This window comes from Emys orbicularis, chromosome 1, assembly GCF_028017835.1.
Source record: "Emys orbicularis isolate rEmyOrb1 chromosome 1, rEmyOrb1.hap1, whole genome shotgun sequence".
NCBI classification, from domain to species: Eukaryota; Metazoa; Chordata; order Testudines; family Emydidae; genus Emys; species Emys orbicularis.
The window spans coordinates 88,886,315-88,905,755 of record NC_088683.1 but is presented as its reverse complement, the minus strand read 5'-3'; the positions used below and the strand labels follow the sequence as shown (position 1 = coordinate 88,905,755).

General features: G+C 39.5%; 1 pseudogene; it reads right to left on the bottom strand.

The window, feature by feature from the left end:
- LOC135878590 (dynein axonemal heavy chain 3-like) overlaps positions 1-19,441 on the bottom strand; it is a 120,018-nt pseudogene that overhangs the window by 68,760 nt on the left and 31,817 nt on the right.

The window sequence follows — 19,441 nt, the reverse complement described above, 5'->3', positions numbered from 1 at the left end:
CTGGATATAAAGTCACTTGATTTGAGGCCCCTATCAAACCGGGAGCCAGGTAAAGTGCCCTTCCCCCTGCTGCTCCAACAGCCATATTCTTTGTTATTCACAAATACTTATATGAATGGAATATTTTCACATCACATTTCCACACAAACAAGGGTATTTATGCCTAGACAAAAGTATTTGCTATTCATTATTCAGCTGTTTAAAACATGCTTGTGCTCCAGTCAGGGAACAGAAGCAATGCCATGTGACTTAGGTGGCTATTTGTATACCATGAATGAATACTCAGTGCTCAGTTTGTGAACAGCCCATAGTCTGAAATTTGTTTTCATAAAGGTTCTTATAGGTTTTATTTGTTTATTTTGCAAGCCTGCTTCAATTTGCCTTTTTCTCTTTTCATATCCCTAATAAATAGCCCAGTAATAGAGTTTGCCTCTGTAAATAAGTATTGAGCCAGATCTGCAGCTGAAGTTCTGGCCCATCTTAAAAAAATCTCTTCTTCCCTTTCTCCCAACTTGTAAAAACTCATTATTTTAAATACCTGTACTAAAATAAAAAAAGGAGATAGAGTCTAATGTGACTACCTTTGAAGCACGCTACTTAGTATTCAAAGAGAGGTGAATTGAAATGACCTTTAGCACTGGATTTAAAACACTTAAATAAGGTCAGTTTGGTGGCAACAAAAACTTAAATTATTTTACTCTCTAATAATAAAGATTGTATTGTCTGGCCAGATGTCTGAATGTGGTCATCATATACAGCATTAATACATCCTCTATGTCTAGTGTTTTTCTCTTTCATTATCATCTGAGCTAAAACAGTGTTTTTAAGAATTAACAAAATAGCTTAATTTATATCAGTTTAAAACAATATATGTTAGTTTCAGGGTTAACATGGATGTTATGAAGTTCTGTTAAAAAGTTAGCACTACGTATACATTCACTGGTTAAAATACACTTTATGCACAATTTATTTGTAACCCACACACCTCCTGGGTGTGTGTTCTGTTCCATCTAGTGGCACCAAAACCACTTTGAGAAAGATTATGAGTCTGCTCTATAGCCTTAGCTAACAGCCAGCTGACTTTTAGCTCCTTCAGTAGAGGGTCATGCACTGAGTTCCAGAAGTCCCAGGTTCAATCCCGCCTGCCGACAACTGGGGTCTGTCAGTGTTGCATATTATTTCAGAAAGGTTAATGGAAATCAGAATTAAAAATAAGTTAAATGTCAAGGATATTTGTTTGGAGTAATTGGGCTTATTAATATAGCCTCAACTTGATGACATTAAAGATAGTGGGCTTAACTAAATCTAGGCTGGCTTCTGCTGGAGTAGGCCATAACAGAGAGCCTCTAGCAGTAGTGAGTCTACCTGCACATGGCTCTCAAACCCCCAGGAAGACTGCACCCAGTCAACTCGGCCTAAAGAATAACCAGAGCTGGATGGAGAGGTGGCATGGCCAGGACACCTAATGGATCAGCATCCTTCCTCAGCAGGGCTCCTATGGTGCTCAAGCCACAAATCAAAGCGACCATCTGGAATGGAACCCCAGGGAGTGAGGCTATAGAATAATTACCTCCCTCCCACAAGGATGAATGCCCCACTAGTGCAGGCACTGCAGTCTGTAATCCTTCCACGAGCCGGGTTGAATCAGGCCCCCTACTCAGCAAAAGCATTTTAGGTCTGTTTTTAGTTGTTTCTTTTTAATTCACTAAAGATAGTAAATTAATCGCAGAGCCAGGCACAGTATAGACAGGCTCTCTGCAAGCTTTGCCACCCCATTTCATATCAGGTGTCCTATGGATTCTGGTGTTATTCCAGTCTAAAATCTCCTCAGGGTGCAGGCTGCCTTTCAGACCATATTATACTCAACTGGTTGGTGGTATCTGTGATATAAACAAATGGTTACTGGGAACTGTACTGAAACTACCAAACTCGTTTGGCTTATCATAAATTTGAACCCAAGTCTCTAGAAGTGACAATCTGGTGTGGATTAATCCCTGCGCCACACAACTCCTCTACGATAATGCTTTTTAAAACAGTCTCCATAGTGAATAAAAGTTTCATTAGAGGTTGGAAAAATAAATTGGTGAGGTGACAGATTCTATGATATGATGGAAGCTCAATTATAAGTGAATAACATAATATAACAAGTGCAGATGAAATCCTATTAAGGTCTGAAAATCCAATATCTCATCTCCATGACTTTTAATTGATCTTTACACATATTGTCATTGCAGTCAAATATTTGAGATGATTCCCGTACACATAAACAAATGTAAACACATTAACTCTGTTAATAATTTTAACAAGTAATTTGTATTTCCCATTAGACTGTCTTACATTTTTCTTTCGTATAATTAAAGATATCATCAGTGATAAACTTAATGTGTTATTTAAAGTCTGTCTGTTTATAAGATTTGCTTTTATCATTAACTGCAGTTTGATAAGATCTACGTATTTCCTCATCAAGAAATTAGATTTTATGCCTCCAAAGAAAATAGGATGTTTGGGTGGCAAAGGATTGTCAATGTTTTCATAAATCCAAAAACATAGTTTCTTCTTCTTTATGTTGATTGGTGTTAAGCAAAACAGGTTGGTTGCATTACTGTGTTTCAATTTGCTTTACCAAGATAACAATGCTGTGACCCATACTGTATATCTTTCTTTTGGCATAACATTGCATGTCTTCTTATTCTCTTCCATTATGATGGGTGAGAAGAGATCATTCCACAAAGACCATGAGGAAAACTTCTTTTTGAGGCAGAGAGAATCAAAGATTGTTTCTCTTTTCAGGGGTATGCAAAGCTCTTAGGAATTGAAATTCCTTTGGTCTTGGGATCTCAAAAACCAGACAGCAGGGTTTTAAAAAACTCACCAAATCTACAAATGAAACATGTGAGATACGGGGCTATTTAAATCCTTTGTAAATATGTTAGTGTGTGTGCCTTAACAAGCTAAACACAGAAAATGCCGCTATGCCTAAATAATACAATGGAAATCAACATGATAAAAAAATCTGCCTTTTGTCCATTTTGTCCACGTGTCTGTTAAATGCAAATGTGTCCTGAAATGACTTGTGAGATGATTTTTTAAATATTACTTGTCAAGGAAAGAAAGAGAATTAATATGTATGTTTCCTGCTTGGGGTCTGAACTATTTGTTAATGGTACAAATGTGACATTTGGGATCTCTCTTTTGATATACAGGATACAGCCAAGCTGTACAGAAAAACAACTTTTTAACACCAGCTCTGACTAATCCATTACTTTATTTCAATAAGTAGAACAAACATTTGATTCCTAATTAGGGCCCTACCAAACTCAGTCTATCTTGGTCAATTTCACGGTCATAGGATTTTAAAAATCATAAATTTAATTATTTCAGCTATTTACATCTGAAATTTCACAGTGTTGTAATTGTAGGGGTCCTGACCCAAAAAGGAGTTGTGGGGGAGGGGGCGTATGAGGGGGGGAAGAGGTGTCACACAAACTTATTGTAGGGGGTTACAGTGCTGCTATCCTTACTTCTGCGCTGCTGCTGTCAGTGGTGCTGCCTTCAGAGCTGGGCAGCTGGAGAGTGGTGGTTGATGGCCAGGAGCTCAGCTCTGAAGGCAGAGCCACTGCCAGCAGCAGCGCAGAAATAAGGATGGCATGGTATGGTATTGCCACCCTTACTTGTGCATTGCTGCCTGCAGAGCTGGGCCCTCAGTCAGCAGCCGCCACTCTCTGGCCTCTGAGCACTGAAGGCCGCAGTGCGGAAGTAAGAGTGGCATGGTATGGCACTGCCACCCTTAATTCTGTGCTGCTGCTGGCAGGGTGTTGCCTTCAGAGCTGGGCACCTAGCCAACAGCCACTGCTTTCAGGCCGCCCAGCTCTGAAGGCAGCACAGAAATAAGGGTGGCAATACTGCGACCCCACCCCCAAATAACCTTGTGATCCGCCCCCCCCCCTTGCAACCACCTTTTGGGTCAGGACCCCCAATTTCAAAAACGCTGGTCTCCTCTGTGAAAATCTGTATAATATAGGGTAAAAGTGCACAAAAGACCAGATTTCACAGTGGGAGACCAGATTTCATGGTTCGTGATGTGTTTTTCATGACCGTGAATTTGGTAGGGCCCTATTCATAAAAAAAGAGCTGAACTTACCATGCAAGGCTGAGAAAATATTTCTGTTTAAATTTATAATGTTTTTATATAGCGGCTGTCTCAGTAAATAAATTGGTTGTGTGGTGGAACACAAGGTGAGGGTAATTTTCCCAAGTACAGAATATACTGTAGTTTATTTTTCATTTGTGTGTTTTGATTCCGCTAATGCAGCACCTGCTTCTGTCCACTTGTCCTCAATCTCTGGAGCAGAGGAGATGATTTGGACCTTAGTTAACGACACAAAAACCAAAATTTATTTTCACAGAAAGGCATTAAGGTCTAATCATTTTCCTAGTAACATTTCATACAATGAAAAATTTCACTTGCCCTAGTTTCGAAAATACATCTAGGAGTCCTCCAAAAATTCAAAGGATTCCCACCCAAAATGCAAAGATGCTCTAGGCCAACGATAGATTGGTGATCTCTTGTTGCATTTGATTAGTCAGAGCAACAAAACTGGTGCCTCTTCATCCCTGAGACCTCGATTACCTCTCCTCTATACTATACATTTTCAAAACTATTGATAGCAAAACAGATTGAAATATAATGCTAACTCAGAACTGTTTATGTATTTGTGCTGTTATAATTTTGTATTGATTTTATGTAAAGTTTTAACAAAACACAGATTGCACAGCTTAAAGATGACTTTGGGGAGTTCCTAATAAATTGCATTTCAAATCCTTAATGGAGCATTAGAAATTATTGGACATGATGTGATTAAAATCCATTTAGAAGTAACAAAAAGAGAGGTTGAGTACAATATTACAATTTGATATCTCTAACAAAATAGGCACATAAAATATTTATCATATATCTCACAGATAATGTAAATTAGGAAAGACTTTTCCACTATCTTACCAGTTCCCAAACAATTCATGTTATGTCATGTGTAATGTATTGTAATTTTATATATTGTTTTCTTACCTAAAATCTGCTATGATTCCATAAGCATTCATAAAGGTTTAATGCATATAGAAGACTGCACCACAAACATTCACTTGGATTCTGTTGAAAATTGGTGTAAGTGACCAGGTGTGCAGCAGCTAAAAGAAAAACAAATATTATATACACATTTCATCAAACTGGGCACAGATCCCCCATTAAGACATAATGATCTAAAACTCTTGCATGGGGCAGATACTTGTTTTATGGTAGCTGTACACCACCACCAGTGATGATTCAACCTGGTGATATTCTGAACAAAAAGAGCTCTCAACCATGCTTTTGGCAGTTTCCATCACTTCACATTTACTCAACAGATGTTCTAGGCCACACAGAGTGACACCCTTGAAACCTTATTATATAGATGGTATTATGGCTTCAGCTCCAATTCTCTTTCCTTATCACAACCTCTTCTCCATTCTCATCCTGTTTGCAGGACTAACTTTCATTGCTCCTTTCTGTGCTACTTCCTACCCCACCTCTTCCACGTATGTATTTGAATGATTTTCTCTCCATCTTCCTACTCTCCCTATGTACCTTACTATACTTTCCCCCCAACTTCTAATCTCCCATGTCCACTCCTTGTTCATCCAACCCCTATTTCTATACCTTCCTCTCTCTTTCTTTCCTATTACATCTTCAGTCTCTTCTCTCCTTTATCCCTTTCCACTATTTCTATTTGACTGTTACTACCACTCAACCCTCATTATATTCCCACTCCATCCACAGCAAGCTTTCCCCAGTCCCACAATAAATTCCACCTAACCCCCCTTGCCTTTTATCACTTTCTTCTCTGGGAAATTACTTGCCCTTTACTTGGCCCCTGTTGGAGTAACTGAGTTCCTGTCAAATCTAACCATCTATCTTGAGCATTTATAGTGCTCCAGTCATTACAGAATGTAGGCACTGCTACCTCCCCCTAAATCACCACTTATCATTAGACTCACTTCCTTAAAACTCATTCAATGAATGAAATATTCTTACTGGTATACATACTGCTTTCTCAGTCTCTCCCACAGTGATAAATTAATATTCGTAGTGTGATACAAACAAAGAAACAAATAAGAAGTCCACACAGACCAACGAAAAGCTGGGATACTTGCTATCATAGTTATCTTCCACTGTACCAGACTGGACAGCATGAAATAATATCGGTAGATCCACTGGGCCAGACCCCCTGCCCACTTGCCACTGACTTCAGTGGGCATTGAATCAATTTCATTATGCCCATCATCAGGCAGAAAAGGAAAGCAGATAACAATGTTAAGCAAAAATTCTTCAGATTTAAGAGAAATTTTATTTTTTATGCACATTTTGAGTGTGGTACTAAGCTGGTGCATGGTGACTCACTATAGTTGTGGGACTATCCCTCGGAAACACAAACTTCCATACAGCTATCAGTCTCTAGAAAGAAATAAAGCATACACTACAAGCAGAGAGTTTTCTCTCCTGTATGTTCTACCCTAAATCTGCCTATTCCCATGTGATACAGAACACTTCCTAGGTAGGTCTAAAACAAGGCAGAGATTGATTGGGGAAAGAACTGCTATATAACTTAGACATTATCTTCCTTTCCATTACCCGAACCACAAAGTTACAACAGCATTCAAGTGACAAACCAATTTAAAAACAATTTGACTCCCAAGACAATCAGAAAAGGGAAAGACTAAGTTGAGGCAGGTATTCCAATGCAATTACCATCATTAACCCTTTGGCACAGCAGCAAATCAGGAGTTTCCACTGCTAAGGGTTTCTTTAAAATGTCTGGTATTGGCAAATTGATTTCCAGCAGTGAGGAGTTAACACTGTGGCAATCTCTTCCTTACAGATTTTTAACGGGCTCCAGGTGGTAAGATCTATTTATACACCATATGTTAGTACTCGGATCTCAGTTTGTAAGATATAGCATTCAACTTCTTGAATGAATATACTGAACAGAGTATCATGGCAACTGCAACTGTAATAATATGATGAAACATTAAAATTAGTGTTAATATAATAATCTGCTGTGTTTTCTTCCATATGACAAATTATTTTAACAATTAAGCTAAATCCCATCTGCTTCTTCAGAAGGAAAACACAATAAAACAGAAAGTTCACAGTCATGAACCATTATCTCTGGAAATCAAATTATACAGGTTCAGTATTGATGGAGTCAATTCAACAAACGCTATAGGAGGAGAACACGTATATGTCAGGTCAAATCAATGCGAGAACTGCAAACATAGTTACATGTGGGACAGACAAGACTGTCCAGGACCATTACAGACTCTTGTATCCTTGCTTTGCACTGTTCACATTTTTCATCTAAGATGTTAGTTAATGTGCCTTGCTTCAAAGTGGTTAACAGTGACATGAAAAGTCTGCTGCCACCTTGCTGTGTTTTGGGCTGTTGCTTCCCAGTTGCTGGGGTCTACCTGACTTTCTTTCAAGTTTGACTTCAGTGTGTCTTTATATCATTTTTACTGGTCACCATGAGACTAGGTCCCTTGCTTCAGCTGACCATAAAATATGGCCTTGGGTATTCTCGAGTTGGCTGTATGAACAAGACGCCCAGACCAATAGAGCTGAGTTTTTGTGAGCATGCTTTGAATGCCAGACATCTGACAACGATTAAGCATTTCGATATTTGGAATCTTGTCCCCGCATTTGACCCTGCAAACCGTCAAACAGCACATATGGAACTAATCGGGTTCAGTATTGACCATACCAATGGTCATCTATATGAAGTCTGTTGGATTAAAAAACATTTTCTCTCTCATGCTAACATTGATGTTGAGAGAAGAACCTTGCTTTCTAATTTCTATCTCACCAAAGGATCTTAAGAGCTGGTGGATAATTCAAACCATAAAGAAACTTTGACAACATTCAGAGTTGCACAACAGGGTCGTTCATCCTGAAGATGCAAAAAGGCCACAGCAGAATTGAAAACAGCAAAAAGTACAGATTTAAATATTTCCTGAACTGAAGATACTGTTGGTTCAGGATACTACTCATTCTGTAGCAATGACAAGACAAATAGTATAGTCTACCCATCTAATGGGTGTGCTGTTCTTTGGTTTATATTTAAATACATTGACAGTATAGCTCTGGAGAGCTTTTATCTTTATAACATCTGACAAGAAGCATGATTACTGCTGTACGGGTATCAAAATAACAAAACAAAAAAAGTCCTGTCTATGAACCTTGTTATTTACCACATTCTGAAATGCTGACCATGTCTAACTCAATAGAAATTATTTGTAAAATTGCCTTAAAAACAATTATTTTCCTTCCCCCCAGATGATACGTGGGTCACAAAGATCTGACCTGCACTGTCTGTTTCTGTCCTAATGTGAGATTTTCTGGCTGTTTTGTACTCAGCTGAATCTGAACTAACAGTGACCTTACTAAAACCCAGGGGCGGCTCCAGGCACCAGCGCAGCAAGCGCGTGCCTGGGGCGGCAAGCCGCGGGGGGCGGCCTGCTGGTCGCCGTGAGGGCAGCAGTCAGGCTGCCTTTGGCAGCATGCCTGCGGGAGGTCCGCCGGTCCTGCGGCTTCGGCAGCAATTCGGCGGCAGGGACGCCGATGATGCGGCACCGGCGGACCTCCCGCAGGCATGCCGCCGAATCTGCGTGACCAGCGGACCGCCCTCAGGTGCACCGCCGAAAGCCACCTGCCTGCTGTGCTTGGGGCGGCAAAAAGCATAGAGCCGCCCCTACTAAAACCATAGCTTTTATAGAGATCATTCCACACCCGCAACAAACAATAAAAATGATCATCATTGCATCAGAAAAATATGAAAAAACTAAGAAAAATGGCTAACTGCAAATTTATTTCCACATTTGCTGTGCCACAAAAAGCACAGGATGCGAACATTGGATTCATTTTGCAGGTAAGTGCCTGCTGGGATACGGGCAAGCAAAAATTAAACACTGGGCCTAATGTTCAAATATGGCCTCCTCAGTAAATCCTGCATATTCACACTAAAATCAACACTCAGATTTGCAAAACAGGAATCTGCATTGCTGATTTAATTCTCCAGTTGGGAGATCTGGCTGTTTTATTAAAGCCTCCTTCTGTGAAACCTGAAACTCATCGTTAGCCCTCTAAAGTGCCCTGTTTTTCTGAATCTCCTTTTCTAAGGAGATGGGCTTTCCATCCTTTACTTCATTGCGTGCCTGCTGGATTCGAACACAGAAGCACCTCAGCAATTCCTCTTAATACAGTTATGAATCTTAATGCAACACATCTACATGTGTCACCGAGTCCTAGGTTTTGCATTTGGATCTGACTTACTAAAGTTGAAAAATAAAAAGGTAAAAAGCTCATGTAGCCTGAAAGCTCCCGATTAGCTACACAAATAAGGAGGCTCAGGAGCAAAAAATATTCCTGCCAATGATAATTTAAGTTCACTGATTTGTCTCTGTATTCATGTCTCCCAAAGAACAGAATGTGGAAAAACATATTTATTTGCTCAAAATGCTCATTTTTAGCATTAACCATGCTTCCTCTAGGAGATCCACTAACATGATACAGATTGGGATGTGGATCTGAGCCATAGTTTCTGATCAATGTTTTACTGCAAAATATTTTTGTACTTCTGATATCCACAGTGTGGATCTGCGAGGAGCATTTGCTCCTGAATATACATACACAGGGCCAGTGTAAATCAGCATATATTTAGATTGGCATTCTACAGAAGCTCCACAATTGCCATTGTTCATTGAAGAGCATAAAATGGTTTAAAAATGATTCTCCTCTCTCAGTCCCCTCTTTAAAACTCATTGCTTAGAAAAGGGCTTTTTTCCATAGCACTCTCCCCTGACAAGTGTTAATAAACTAAATGACTAAAAATCTTTACACCTTAGAAAAAATCCTAACAAAATCATGGAACGACTAAGAGGTGCACTATCCTTCACCGCTCAGTCACACTGCTATTGTTGCTTCACCTCCTGCCTTCCTTTGTCGCCATGTTATCTGCCTAGGTTGTAAGCTCTTTGGATCAGGGATCTTATCTTCTGATCCACCTGCAAAAACACCTTAGATATTGCTTTGCTATGCAAATCCATAATTAATATATAATAACCATTAATTCAGCAAATGCACATTCAGGCAAGTGGTGAAGCGGTGTTTATACTGCAGACAGGATCACCCATAAAAGATTGATTGTGGCCTGTTGTATTATTCACCACATGCGCCCATGGTATTTTTTAAATGATAAAGTAAAACAAAAATTAATTCAAAAAGAAATAATACACTTATATGCCATTAAAATTGAGATATAAACCACCAGAACCCGGATATGCAAAGACACAGCTATCATTTGTACTGACACTGAGCAGTGTGACATAGTGTCAGACTTAACTTTGAATTTCCTGGCTTTGCTTGGTTTGTGTTCCAACCTTGAGACATCATTTAAATGTAGTTTGTTGTCTGCGACTATAACTATAACTCCTATATCATCAATAATAATAGGGTACTTCCCCCCTTCGGGGCAAACTCTCAAACAAATGGCTTGCGAATCAATAAACACCTTAGTCTGTTCTCTCTGACTTTATTTATTCATGAGATGCTTATCTCTTTGTAAAGTCCTTAGGAAAAATCCTTAAGCCTACCATATTGAATTGACTGTTGATCAGTTTTAAATTAGGTCTTATTAATTTTTTCCTTGCTGGAAATGTATCTCATATGGTATATTTTTGTACAGAATTAAATTTATTTTTGTCTTTCTTTTCTCTCCCTGGGATTAAACTCACCAGTTAAGAACAGGAGTTAATTTATGGCTACAAGCTCCCATACATAACTGTGCTTGTATTCGGATATCCTATAAGCTACACCACCACCTACATGTAAAAGCTTGAATGCTATAACATAAGATCACTAATGCTTGGCTTTTCACTCATCAGTGACAGGCTGATCTGTTTTTCCCTTTGTTTTATTGCCGCTCGTTGGCAGTTGCTCTAAACTGAGATCAGCTATATCATGGCTGAGCACAATCATATTTATAGGGTACAAAAGTACCTACAAACCCTTAAGTATAAAACCGAATCTGATCCTAAGGTCTTACCTACTGACTGTGGCAGGAAATGCTTGCTCAAGATCTAGGACCTCAAAAAATAATGTTTTCCTGTGGGCTCATTTGAATAATCTCACCACTCATTAAACACAGCTGCAAGGCAAGGAATGACAGAGTTCAAAAGGCAAACCAAGGGAATATATTAGTAATAGAATTATTGTCAGAGCCTTTAGGCATGTTTCCCCAATATCCCCATACACGTCAGCACCATTAATTACAATAAGAACAATTTTGTCATTTGCAAATGTTTAAAAAGACTATAAGAATATTCTACTCTGGTAGCACAAACATATACATTTAGAAACCCTGTAATTAGGATATTGTAACAGCCTGCACATTTTGGGAATCAGCCAAAAGGAGTTTTCATGATTGCTGAGTTTTAAAGCCCACATAATGTGTTATTTTCTGAAAACATTTGCTGATTCGATTTAAAGTATATTGTTTAATCCTAGAGAAGCTACAAACTGCATGAAAAACACTCTACGCAGAGATGTAAGTAAGGTCATATTTTGCTTGTGTTTTTACATATTATTATCATTAGGACGTGTGTTCATAATCTGTTTCCAAATGGCAGCCACTGGCACATCAAAAATGCACCATTTTCTGCCTTTTGTCAAACTGGTGGCATGCTTTTGACACATATTTACTAACACACCTGTTAAAGCAAGATGATAGCTTGGGAATAGAACTGTTTCTCTCAATTCAATTTATACAATTTGAGAATGCCAAAATGCTTTCAGGCTACCAAAGTGTTGATACCTTTAGTGCAATTTTCATCACTCTCTTTGCTAAATAAAATAAACTATCCAATATGGCTCTGGAGATTGGAGTGTTGCCTTTTTTTCTCTCTACAAATCAAAAGAGTTTTCATTCTTTGATATTTATCAACTTGCAACCAGAGGGAAATGTCAAAAACACAAATCACCCCCCTCTCCCCAAAAGGCACTTGGATTCTAGAAGTAGTGATTTTAATATATCCTATTTTTTGGGAGGGTGGGTGTGGGGAGAACTTTGGGGACACCTGTGGTAGTGGACATTTTCCCAATACACTATTGTAATCAGAAGTGGAAGTGGCTAGAAGGTATTTTCTACACAGTACTGCTACTGAGCTAAACAAATGCAGTATGGGGATTGCTTGTGAAAATAGTGTAATTCTGAAGAAATTTACTTGGCTACAAACCACAAGAAATTTAATAGATGCTTCTTCTTTAGGGAGAATTAAATGCAGGTGAAGAAAGTTATATTATGAACACTTTAAATAAAAGGGACTGCTGAGGAAAGAAAACAAGCAGCATGTAGACATCCAGCCACTTCTAACTCACTTCTAAAACTTAGGCCTTGACTCTTCAAAGACTTACAGACCTGCTTAACTTTAAGCATGTGAGTAGTTCCACAGATTGCAATGAAAAGTGCTTAAAGTTAAGCATGTGCATAAATAATTTGCAAGATTGGAGTGTGGCGGGTGGGGCTGCTCTGTAACATCCCCCTATGGGACCAGGCGTGGTACTGTAGGTGTTTCCTGCCTTAGCCCATATGTTTTGGCTGCCTGCTTGGAGCAAGGTGGCCTGTGTTGTAAACCTGGCCCTGGGGTTCTCGTCTAGCACTATCCCAGTCTCACTCTGCTGTGCCACTGAGAAGAAGCAGGCAAGCCTTTTTAACTGGCCTGCTAGGTCTTGACTGGCCAGTATTTCCTCCAGGCCACTCTAGACCTCCAGAGGACTGTCTTATTGATAACCCAGTCTGAGTGGATTTTTCTTGAGCAAGGGGGTCAGGGTGCTGATGCATCCAGCGGTGGGCAGACAAGGCCTGACAGAGCCTGTCACATGGGCCTTACACCCATTCCTGTAATCTGATTCATGTGGGGACACCCTTTTGACAGCATGGAGCCCGACTGATTTTTACAGGCCTCTGCACCTTGCAGGATCAGAGCCTTAGTTGATAGAAAATGAGCTGGAAGTGGCTGTTACGACAGACAGGTTTCTGGGGGAGAGGAAGAGGGTTCAAATAAAAACTTAAATAAATAGAAAAGTTAGACAAATAAATCGATAAGCAATGAATATGCTGAAAAGAGTAGAGGAAAAGTGTCTAAATTTTACCTTCTGATTTCTCTTATTTCTGCTATTATGAACTATTTTTTTTAAACAAAGATATTTGAAATTGATCAGCCATACTCCACTATCAATAATGCATAACACGGTATGCTTTAGTAGGCTGTTGGTGCACTTCTTGCGTAGGTGAAAACACCATGCTTCAGCGGTGCAGAGACTCTTAGAAATTACATAGACTTTAAGAGGTAAACCATTTAACAGGCAATAGTAACAGAAAATTCCAGGAGGTAAAAGAGAAATTTTGGCCTCTGTCAGAAATTCAGACACACAATATTGACCTCTGATTTCCCTTGTAAAGCTATAATCAGATATAATGTGAGGAGAAATAGCAAATATTACACTTCCCACTAACTGAAGGATTTATAATATACAATATGCAAAACAACTGCCTGCTGGAATCCAAAAGCCACAGTGAATTGAAAGATGGGAGAACCTTTTCCCTTACTTGTAAACAAGGTTCACAGAGAGAAGCAGAAAGCACTTTAAATGCCAAACTACCTCATGGGAAACTTAGTGAAAATAGCTACTTTGACCCATCGCCGCACATTAGGCAATCAGAGAAACAGATGAAATATCATGTGACTTTCACCTAGTGACCAACCATCTCAAAATTATAAATACAATGCGAAATTTTTCCCTGTATATTTGCCAACACCCATGGAATGGCAAAATAAACAAACAAACAAATAAATAGTGTGAAACACATTTACAGAAGAAGCTTGGCCTTGAAAAAGGATACTTAGGAGGACTTTTGATGTTTGACCTAAAGGTGTCATGCAGCTCTAGCGACACAGTTTACCAAGGCAATCTAAAAGTTTGCACATATTACCTCACACAAGGCCCAACAAAACCTACCGCTATCTCTGTTTTGCTGAGTAAACCTGTTTCAGGAAGGAAGAACTGTAAAGATGTCAAAAAATGGTAGAGATCTCAAATCTTCACAGTAATACAAACATTTGGTTATCAAGGCACTAAGATGGAGTGCAATTGTGAGTCCAGCTGTGCTCCCGCACAAGGGAGCAAGGGGTTGCAAAAAATCCGGTTATCCCCCTGCATGGGCTGCTCACATCATGAGATCCTGCACGAGAGGCAAGCGGAGAAGATGGTGTCAGGTTGCTACTCCCACTCCCATGTAGGTGGGTGGGACGTGAGGAGACAGGGGCAGGGAGTGGGCAGAGCCTTAGCTCCATCCCTCTCTCCCGCACTAGCTGGGAAGGACATCTTCTCTCACAGAGCCAGGGGGAAGCAGGGACTCAGAGTCACAATTCAGTACTTACCTTGCTCTTCGGTAGTGCAGCGACGTTCTGCCCTTTTCTTAGGCTGGATTGCAAGGTACTGTTCCAGTGCACGGGGTTGTGCAAATGAGATTAAGGAGTGCATAATTGTGTTTAAACAAATATTTTGTTCTTTTGGAGCCTGATCTTGCAAACACTTAGGCCAAGGGTGGGAAAACTTTTTGGCCCAAGGGCCACATCTGGGTATAGAAATTGTATGGTGGGCCATGAATGCTCACAAAATTGGGGTTGGGATGTGGGAGAGGGTGAGGACTCTGGCTGGGGGTGCAGGCTCCAGGGTGGGGTCAGAAATGAGGAATTCAGGGTGCAAGAGGGGGCTCCGGGCTGGGACTGAGGGGTTTGGAGGGTGGGAGGGGGATCAGGGCTGGGGCAGGGGGTTGGGGCTCAGATGGGGGGGTGAGGCTCCGGCTGGGGGTGCAGGCTCTGGGGTGGGGATGAGGGGCTTCGGAGGCCGGGAGGGGGATCAGAGCTAGGGCAGGGGGTTGGGGTGCAGGGGGACACTCACAGGTGCAGTCTTCGGGTGGCCCTTATGTCAAATGGCTCCCAGAAGCAGCGGCATGTCCCCTCTCCGGCTCCTATGCAGAGGTGCGGCCAGGCGGCTCTGCTGTGCACTGCCCTGTCTGCAGGCACAGCCCCTGCAGCTCCCATTGGCCGCGGTTCCCGGTCAATGGGAGCTGCAGGGGCGGTGCTTGGGGCAGGAGGCAGCGTGCAGAGTGGAGCCCCCTGGGTGCCTCTACACCTAGGAGCCAGAGAGGGGCCATCCCGCTGATTCCGGGAGCCGTGCGGAGTGGCCCCCGACCCTGCTTCCCAGCTGGAGTGCCGGAGTGGGGCAAGTCCCAGACCCCGCTTCCCAGCGGTAGCTCAAGGGCCAGATTAAAATGGCTGGTAGGCCAGATCTGACCCACGGGCTGTAGTTTGCCCACCCCCAATTTAGGCACTTGAGTAACTTTACTTGTGAATTAGTTTACTCAGATGTGTGCATTCACAGGATCAGGTATTTAGCTAACTACTGCACAACACCAACTGCTTTTAGCCTTTCGATATGTGAACAATTATCAGGCTACCAGTCATGAGCAAGATGGAAAGAGCTTGCGCAATATTGTGTTTCACAGGGAATTAAAACCATTAAAAACCAAGAGACTATCTCATTGCAGAATTTAATTAGACCATTATTCAATGGTTTGTATTTAGTTCAGTTATTTATATTTAATGTGGCTGCAAACAGCAAGCAAGAAGGTTGGCTCACCAGAGTAATGATTCATTATGTTAGTAACTAAACTCTTGAGACTTTGCAATCCTGACATCTCTGGTCAGGTCAGCTCCTGTTATTAAGTTTCTGGAGTCAAATTTGAACTATGTTAGCATTGTTCTTCCAGAGAGGAATAGAAACGGCACCAGGAGGCATTCCAGTATCTTAGGAACAAATTTGTAGCTAGTGAATAACATGGAATGCTGCAATGGTTCGGGTTGATTTCTGCCAATAGGTGTTTCTGATGTCAACACAAATTACTTCAGATGGATTGAGGAAGGTAAATAATTATTCTTTGGTAAGTCTGGAAGGACATGCTCTAAACAGTATCTGTATAGATGAAGTGTTCTGCTGAAATTGAACTGCTACCATTATTCAGCACAGAGGATCAAAATCATCCCTAGCATTTTAAACAAAGCACATTCCACAGAGATGAAAAACAGCAAACACAGACTCCGTTGTGACAACTGACTGCTACCTGAAGGATGTACACTACCTAGCTATGCTCAGCAGCACACAGGAGGAAAATACTTTGAGATTAAAACACACAATCAATCAGATTTTTGAATAAAACAGAAATCGGATGCTACAGGCTTCAGAAGACCTTCCTCCACCATCTCTTATGTTCCATTAACCTGGCCTGCAGCCTTGAAGTTTATCAGGGCTGCAAGATACTCTTGAATGCCATGATTCGTGATAAGGGTTATCTCTTTCCTAGATTGAAAAAACAGAGATTTGCCAGCCTGGGGCATTTGCTGGTAACTTATGAACAGACACGGGGCAGGTGGGGAGGTCATTTTTTGTTTTTTGACTATTCTCTTTAACAGAATTTGCAAATATGTCAGTACTCATTGGGTTTGACCGTTCCATTTAGTCAAAATATATATGTTAGCAGTGAATGTTTTTAACAAGATTACTGGTGTGTATAACAAAGTTATAGGCTGATATAGACATAGCAGACTTTAGCAAACCTCTGGAAAGTTAAAGGGTGTATTGAGAGTTTTGAAATATTCAGTGATCATGAATTACATGTGATATAAGGAACCTAAATAGAACAGAATGGTAAAGAAAAATAAATCACTTTTTATCCAGAATGTTTTCAAAGTACTTTACTCCACTAATGGGCCAATAAATAAATAAATACACAAACAAACAATAAATAATAAATAACAGAAGCTATCCTACACATTGAAATCGTTTGCATATAGGTATATAGGAATTGCGTATAGACCTTGCATATGCAAATCATTTCACCCAGTTGCTTTAATGTAGTTGCCTGTGAGGTGAAACTCAGTAACTGTTTAATATTGCCAGCAACACTGGGCAACAGTTTAGGACAGCAAGTGAAAAATAACTTATTCAATACTGTAACATATATAATAAATAACAATAATAACAGTGCCCCTAATACCGTGCTATGGCAGTAGCTCAATAGTGACTCAGAGGATAAAGACATAAGTAGTGGATACCAAAAATATTAACTTGGAATTAAATAATGTATTTCAAAGGTGCTATTATAAAAGAACTGAATTCCATAAATATAAATCATATTAACTACCTAAAATTTTAAATATCATAGTACTTAAGAAATATTAAGTGCACCTATAGGGTGTTCAAAAGTTTATTTAATTAGCTATTGAATGATAGGAATTAAACCTAAATTCAGAAATGCAGCTTTAGTTGTTGCCCAAGAATGACACATAGGACTTTAAGCTTGGTCAAGCTAGAACTGGCTAATCACATAGTGTAAGTGAGTTTTTGAAAAGAGGGATAAAATAATTGAAAGTTAATCATATTAAATGATTGTTCAGTAGATTAAAAAGAGAGTTTAAATAAGTGAGCTTTATTAGGAAACTGAAAAATACAAAAGAAAGGGAATTTGAAGGACCAAGGTGCTACTCTTCATAGAAATGCTTTATCAGTGGAAATGCAGACAACCAAATTGTTACATAAATCTGAATCAGTGCTTAAGCTGCTACCAACAGAGAAGAATAACTACCCCATTTACAATAATTAATATCATTAACATAAAGGAAATTGATTAAGTTAACTCTAGAGAGAATTAAAACTGTTTAAAAAGCTTTGAAGAAAGAGCCCCTGAAATGACAAGTGTCAGCTTAATAAAAAATCCTCTTTCTAGGGAAACATAACCACAAGGTCAAATAGCAATATTTGCTATATTAAATTAATGAATGAGTTAAACATGATTTATTTGTTACAATAGTAACAGGTGATAGAAATATTAGTGCTTATATGCATTTATATATTAGAGATCAGATTAAATATTTAAGTTATATGTTGGAAAATGTTAATTTGTACCATTTAATTTATAAGTTGGAAAAGGCCATGTGGTGTGGAAAATTTCAGGTCCAACCAAAGTAAAGTGGGAGTGTTACAAAAACTAGGTAACAGCAAAGCTAGTTACTACCATATTTATGGTTAAAAATACACAGATTGAATACTCCAAAACACATACAAAGAACGTGAGATAAAGAATAATGAACAGTTGCACTCAAACAGAAATTATCCATTTCATCCTGCTAGTAACGCTGAAAGATCTAGCAAAGATAAGCATCTATTACTTGTATCTCTCTTCTTTTCAGCTAATTCTCCACCATATTCATTTGCTTCTATGTTGTGTCTCCGTCCCCTACCCTTTGTCGTTTGTAAACCCCAATGGGCAGGAACTGACCCTTTTCTGTGTTTGTACAGAGTCCTGCAGAATGGGACCCCGACTGCAATTGGGGAGTTTGGGAACTACCATAATATACTTATTTTCTGCTACCACTAACCATCATACTTGGGGAGTTATTTCCTACACAATGAAAGGGTATCAGAATCTGACCCTTAATAGCCACTACAATCTTAGAATTACTGTTTTAGCATTTTCACTTACCAAATGCCAGAGGGATGAATACAAAGTTCCTCACACATCAACAGTAATTTTGATTGCATTATCAACTTTGTTTTCTTTTAAATTAAAAAGTAATCTTGGGTTTATTTTTTGCTTAAGCAGTTGCAATCAAAGGAATTTGTGAAAAAGCTTAGTATAGTCGGTTAATTTTAATTAACTATGTTGTTATGTATATATAACCTGTTGTTCTCAGAGTTTCTTTCAGCTCCCCTGATTTTCTTCAGTTTCCCAGTCAGGTATTAAATAATCTGGACCCTGCTGAGTTTTGAGATCTGACAAGATCACAACTTGATGTGTATCGTTATCTATTAAAAGTCACTTAAGGCAACTGCTGATACCTTTGTAAAATTATAAACTTGACAGCAGACTCTTTGTTCAAAAGAACCTAGTAATTTTATTTCTTTTCCATTCCTGAAAACATCTTCTGTGACGTGAAAGAAATGTCAAGATAAAGATAACAATTCATGGGACATGATATCAAGTGTGGGTTCATTGTGCTATTTTATGCTTGTGAATGGATGAATGCTCCTCGTTTTCTGGCATTCATAGGTTAGGTGAATTAGTAGATATATAAAAAGATTAATTCTCAGAAAGCTTGTACGCTGTTTTAAGGTTTTCATCGATCAAAACACTTAAAAAGATTCCCCAGCAAACCCTTCTTCTCCCTCCTTCCCAAAAATTTGAATTAATCATGACAGGAATAGGTGGTCCTAAAGATTCCTTTTCTGGGTAGC